The sequence below is a fragment of the Elephantulus edwardii genome, unplaced genomic scaffold (genome assembly GCF_000299155.1).
Source record: "Elephantulus edwardii isolate Elephantulus edwardi_28Jun2011 unplaced genomic scaffold, EleEdw1.0 scaffold00111, whole genome shotgun sequence".
Lineage (NCBI taxonomy): Eukaryota > Metazoa > Chordata > Mammalia > Macroscelidea > Macroscelididae > Elephantulus > Elephantulus edwardii.
Window position 1 is genome coordinate 9,209,419 of NW_006399861.1, and position 6,045 is coordinate 9,215,463.

Below are 6,045 nucleotides of genomic sequence, written 5' to 3' on the forward strand. Positions count from 1 at the left end.
GTTCGACTTTTTGAGGAAGTGCCAATTTGCCTTCCAGAGTGGCTGTATCATTTTATGTTCCCACCAACAATGTATAAGAGTTCCTATCTCTCCACATCCTCTCCAACATTTATTATGTGCTGTCCTGTTAAACTTTGCCACTGCTACTGGGCCAATTGGCAGCATCAGTATGGATGGTGAAGAGATTGAGGTAGTTAACAGTTTTAGTTTACTTGATTCCACAGTCAACACTCTTGGAAACAACAGCCAGGAAATCAGGAGACAAATTGCATTGGGAAAGTCAGCTGTGAGGGACCTCTCAAGAGTACCGAGAGTACCGAAGAGCTATGATGTCAGGCTGGAGACTAAGGTGCGCCTGATTCAGACAGTGACTAGGGATGATAGAAAGAGAATTGAGCTGTGGTGCTGGAGAAGAGTGTTAAATATACCATGGACTGCTAGGAGAACAAACAGGGTTGTCCTGGATAGGGTGAAGCCGGAGTGCTCCTTTGAGTCAAGGATTTTGAAGCTTCTTCTGACATATTTTGGGCATGTTTCAAGGAGGGACTGGTCCTTGGAGAGGGACGTGATGTTTGGGAAAGTGGAGGGATGGCACAGGAGAGGAAGACCCTCTATGAGATGGACCGATTCTGTTAGTGGAGTGGTGCGAATGAGTGTGTTTGAGACGGCGAGGTTGGCACAGGATAGAACAGTGTTCAGGGCTCTTGTACCTAGGGTTGCTATGAGTCACAAGCGACTTGATGGCACATAACAACAACAACAACAACAACAAATTGGAATGAGATGGTATCTCATTGAAGTTTTGATTTTAATTTCTTTTATTGCCAACAGTTTGGTTTTTTTTTTTTTTCATTTCTTCAGGTATCTTTTGCCATCTGACTTTCTTCCTCTGTGAAAAGTCTTTCCATGTCTTTTGTCCATTTTGTAATTGTGTTATCAGTCCTTTCCTTGTGGAGGCCATGTAAAATTCTGTAAACTTTAGATATGAAACCCTTGTCTGAAATGGTATTGCCAAATTTTTTCCCCAGTCAATAGGTTTTCTTTTCACTCTGTTGGAAAATGTTTTTGATGTGTGAATGGATTTAATCTTTAGAAGGTCCCATTCATTAGTTTTATCCTTTCCAAATTGTGCATTTCTGGCTGTATTTGGCAGTCTCTTTATACTATAGACTAGGCCATCTAATCTTGATTTCATTTTGTTTCTAATGAACTTTATTGTTTTGGGCTTTGTTCCCAGGTCTCTGTTCCACCTTGAGTTGATTTTTTTGTATGGTGTGAGATGTGGATCCTGGTTCCGCTTTCTGCAGATAGCAGCACAGTTTTGTCAGCACCATTTGTTGTCATTTCCCCATTTGATAGGTTTAATTTCCTTGTCGAATATCAGTTGACCATAGATAGCTGGGTCTATTTCTGAGTTCTCAGTTCTTTTCATTTGGTCTATATGTCTGTCATTGTACTAATACCATGCTGTTTTGATTACTGCTTCTGTGTAGTATGGTGGGGTGTGTGTGTGTGTGTGTGTGTGTGTGTGTGTGTGTGTGTGTAATTGGATCTGACAGCCAAAGGAGAAGATTGCCCCTTCTTCTCAGGTAGAGCACTTTTTGTGTAGTAGGTTTTGAGGTCAGGGAGTGCTGTGTCTACCACTTCATTTTTGTTTTTCAGAAGTGCTTTGCTTATTAAGGGTCTCTTTCCTCTCCAAATAAACATAACAATTCCTCTTTTGATCCCTTTAAAAAAATGGAATTTGATTTTTGTGTTGGGATTACATTGAACATAAAGATTTGTTTTGGTATGATTGTCATTTTCACAATATTGAGTCTTCCTAACCATGAACAGGTCACATTTTCTCATTCATTTATTTAGGTCTTTTATTATATCTTGCAGAAATGTTCTGTAGTTTTCTTTGTATAAGTTTTTTATGTCTTTAGTTAAATTCACTCCCAAGAATCTCAATTTGTGGTTGGCTATTATAAATGGTATTTCATTCATAGTTTCTTTCTCTGAGTTCTCTTTGTTATTGTAGAGGAATCCCATTGATTTTTGGATATTGATCTCTCAATTGGTCTACTATTTCTAATTCTTTTTATGTTGCTTTCTTGGGATTTTCTGTGTATACAATCATATTGTCCGAATATAATGATAGTTTAACCATCTGTTTGCTGATCTTGATGCCTTTTATTTTCTTCTCTTGTAATATTGCCTTAGCAAGCACTTCCAGTACATACTGAATAGAAGTAGTGACAGTGGGTATTCTTGTCTGGTTGCTGTTTGCGAGGACAGTGCTTTTAGTCTTTCTCCATTGAGAATGATATTGGCTCTTGGTTTTGCATATACGCTTTTCACTATATTGAGGAAATTCCCTTTTCTACATCAGTTGCTAAGATCCTATGGTTCTTGTTATGTGCTTCATTAATATGATGAACATGTTTATTATTTTTCTTATGTTGAACCATCCATACATGCATGTTATGAATCCCACTTGGTCATGGCAAATTCTTTTTTGATATGCTTTTGGATTCTATTGCCTAGGATTTTGTTAAGCATTTTTTCATCTATATTCATAAGAGATATTGGTCTCTTTTTTTTCCTGGTAAAATCTTTTCCTGGTTTTGGTATTAGGTTTATGCTTGCTTCATATAATGACTCTGGAAGTGGTCCTTCTTTCTCTATTATTTTTTAAATAGTTTAAGTAGACTTGGTGATAGATCTTCTGTGAATGTTTGGTAGAATTTAGCAGTGAAACCATCTGGTTGAGGGCTTTCCTTATGGAGAAGTCTTTTTATGACCTGTTCAATTTCTTCTTTTGTGATGGGTCTGTTTAAAGTGTTCTACATCTGTCTGTTTCAATCTGGGTAGGGCATGAGTTTCAAGGAATTTGTCCATTTCCTCTGGGCTTCGAATTTATCAGATTGTAGCTTTTAATAGTATTCTGTTATTATTGATTTAATTTCTTCTGGTTCTGTTGTGTTGTCACCTCTATAATTTCTTATTGATGGTTTAAATTGTTTTTGTTTTTCTATCTCACTGATCTCAGCTCTTATCCTTATAATTTGCTGTCTTCTAGATTCTGTAGGATTAGATTGTTCTTTTTATACTTGATGAAGGTGTTGAGTTAGACCATTGATTTTCCTTCTTTCTTCCTTTTTTTATGTGTGTACCTATTGGTATGTACTGAGGACTGTCTTAGCTGTATCCCAGAGGTTTTGGTATGTTGTATTTTAATTTTTGTTTGTTTCAAGGAACTTTTTTTAATGTCATTCTTTATTGTTTTATAACCCATTTGTGATCTAACAGAGAGTTACTCAGTTTCCACATGAGTGTTTTTGTAAGCTATACCCTCCTGTGTTTAATTTCTAGTTTTATGCAACTGTGGTCTGAGAAGATACTTTGCGTTATTTCAGTGCTTTTGAATTTGTTGTTTACTTTGTGTCCTAATAAGTCATCAGTTTTGTAGAGTGCACCATATGCATTTGAGAAGAAAGTGATTTGAGTTTTAGTTGGGTGCATTACCCTGAATACATCTACAAAGTCGAGTTGGTTGATTGTATATTTTAGAACTTCTACATCTTTGTTGAATTTTTTTTGGGTTGGCCTATTCTTTGGTGATAGTGATGTGTTGAAATCTCCTACCACTACTGTGATGCTATTTCTTTCTTCAATTCTGTTAACCATTGTTTTATGTATTTTGTAGGTCTGTCATTTAGTGTATAAATGTTAGCTATGGTTATATCTTCTTGATATATTGTGCCTTTAATCAGTGTGTAATGCCCTTTCTTATCTTTCATGGTTGTTTTCATTCTGAAGTCTATTTCATCAGAGATTAGTATTGCCACTCTTGTTATTTTGAGGTTGCCATTTGCTTGGTACATTTTTTCCAATCTTTGATTTTGAATCTGTATTTCTTTTCTTTTTTCACACATTGTAGGAAATATATTGATGGGCTTCCTTTTCCCCCCTTAAGTCCATTCTGCTACTTTTTTTCCTCTTAATTGGTGCAGTTAGTCTATTCATATTAAGTGTGATTATTGTCAGGGCAGATTTTACGGTTACCTTTTGGCTTTGTTTCTTTTTTCTGTTCCCCCCCCCCCGTTTACTATGGTCCATCCACTTTTCTGTCGGCTTCTCTGTGTAAAGGACTTCCCTTAAAAGTTATTGTAGTTTTGGTCTTCTTTTTATGAATTCCTTAAGTTTTTTCTTTTCTGCAAAGGATCTAATTTCTTCTTCATATTTGATGGAAAGCTTTGCAGGGTACAGGATCATTGGCTGACAATTGTTTTCTTTCAACTTTATGTGTATGCCCTTCCATTGTCTTCTAGCTCAGATGGTTTCTGTTGAGAAATCAGAACTTAATCTAATTGTTTCCCCTTTGTAGGTGACTCTTTGTTTTTCTCATGTTACTTTTAGTATTCTATCCTTAACTTTTAATTTGAAGAATTTGACTACCATATGTCTTGATGTTTTTCTTTTTGGGTTATTCTGTTTGGTGTTCTCTCTGTCTCTTGAATGTGGATTTCCTTATTCTTCAAAATACCAGGGAAGTTTACTTCTAGTACTTTTTCTACAATTTTCTCAGTGACTTCTCTGTCATTCTCATGTTCTGGAATTCCAGTCATATGTATGTTGTTCCTTTGATGTCATCCCACATGATTCTAATGTTTTCTTTAGTTTCTTTATGTCTCATCTCTGATTTTTCTTCTAATATGTTTCCAGTGTGGCTCTTGTCCTCCAACTCACTGACTCTATGTTCCATGTCTATAGTTCTCCTTTTCTGTCCTATTGTGTCCTTTTTTGGTGGACACTTCTGCCATTGCTGTCTTAATATTCTGGATTACATTTCAATTTTTTTCCCTGTTATTTTCAGTACTGTGTTTCCTCTCTGTCTTGTGATGATTTTTCAAGTTCTTGTTCTTCTTTGTTTATGCTATCAATTCTTTCTTAAATTTTTTTTTTTGCATTTTCTCTGTAGCTATTTAAGTTGCCACTTATCAAGATTTTTTTTTATTGCTGTCTCTGGGGTATTTCGTTTCTTAATGATTTCCATTGATTCTTCCATCATTTGCACTTCTTCTGTAGCTATTCATATAGCTCCACATCAACATATTTCTTCTGTTTCTCTGTTTGGGATATTCATTTGATCTACTTTTTTAGGAGAAGGCTTATTTTGTTTTTTCATCATGACTGAGGCAGACAGCTGTTTTCTTGACATTATGTGAGTCTTTTCTTAGTAGATGTTAGGTTGTAAGTATGTAATGATAATGTGTTGTGAAGTACCTGTATATTGGTGCTCCCTTCTTGAGAACAACAGTCCACCCGGAGCTGGATGACAGCTGCCCTCCAGCAACTGCAACTCAACTCAGCCTCTTCTACTTGAGCTTAAGAAATTCCGCTGTCTGCTACCACTACAGGTACTGACTACAGTTCCCAGAGGTCTGTGGGAAACACCATCTTTGTAAACTTGGACTTTGCTGGGAGATCTGCAAGGACAGCAGAGGCATTTCCAGGCCGGGGCTTGCGACCCAGCCTTCCTGTCTGCTACCACTGCAGGTACCAACTACAGTTCCCAGAGGTCTGTGGGGAAACGCCATCTTTGTAAACTTGGACTTTGCTGGGAGATCTGCAAGGACAGCAAAGGCATTTCCAGGCCGGGCCTTGCGACCCAGACACCCCACGCCCATTTAGTTGCCACATCTATAAGATTTATCAACCTCCCCTAAAATACTCATGTACCATTGAGGATTAAGTTACGTGGGGAATCAAACTGGTTTCTGGCCTGAGTACGTAGGGCCCACTAACTCAAACAACAGGGAGATCCTGAGCACTCCAAAGAGTAGGGAAGCTATTTCAGAAAGGGAACAACAGACTTCCTCCTTCATTATTTAGGTTCTCCTGAGGCCCTCCCCACGCGTATCAGTGTGCACGTCCTCCCTCCCCACTCACGTGAGCATTAGAGTTTGCACGCACCCTCTACGCATTTACTCTTGTTTCTGCCCAACCTTCTTCTGGAGTAGTGACATCAAATAAAAAACCAGCTACCACCTCAGACAC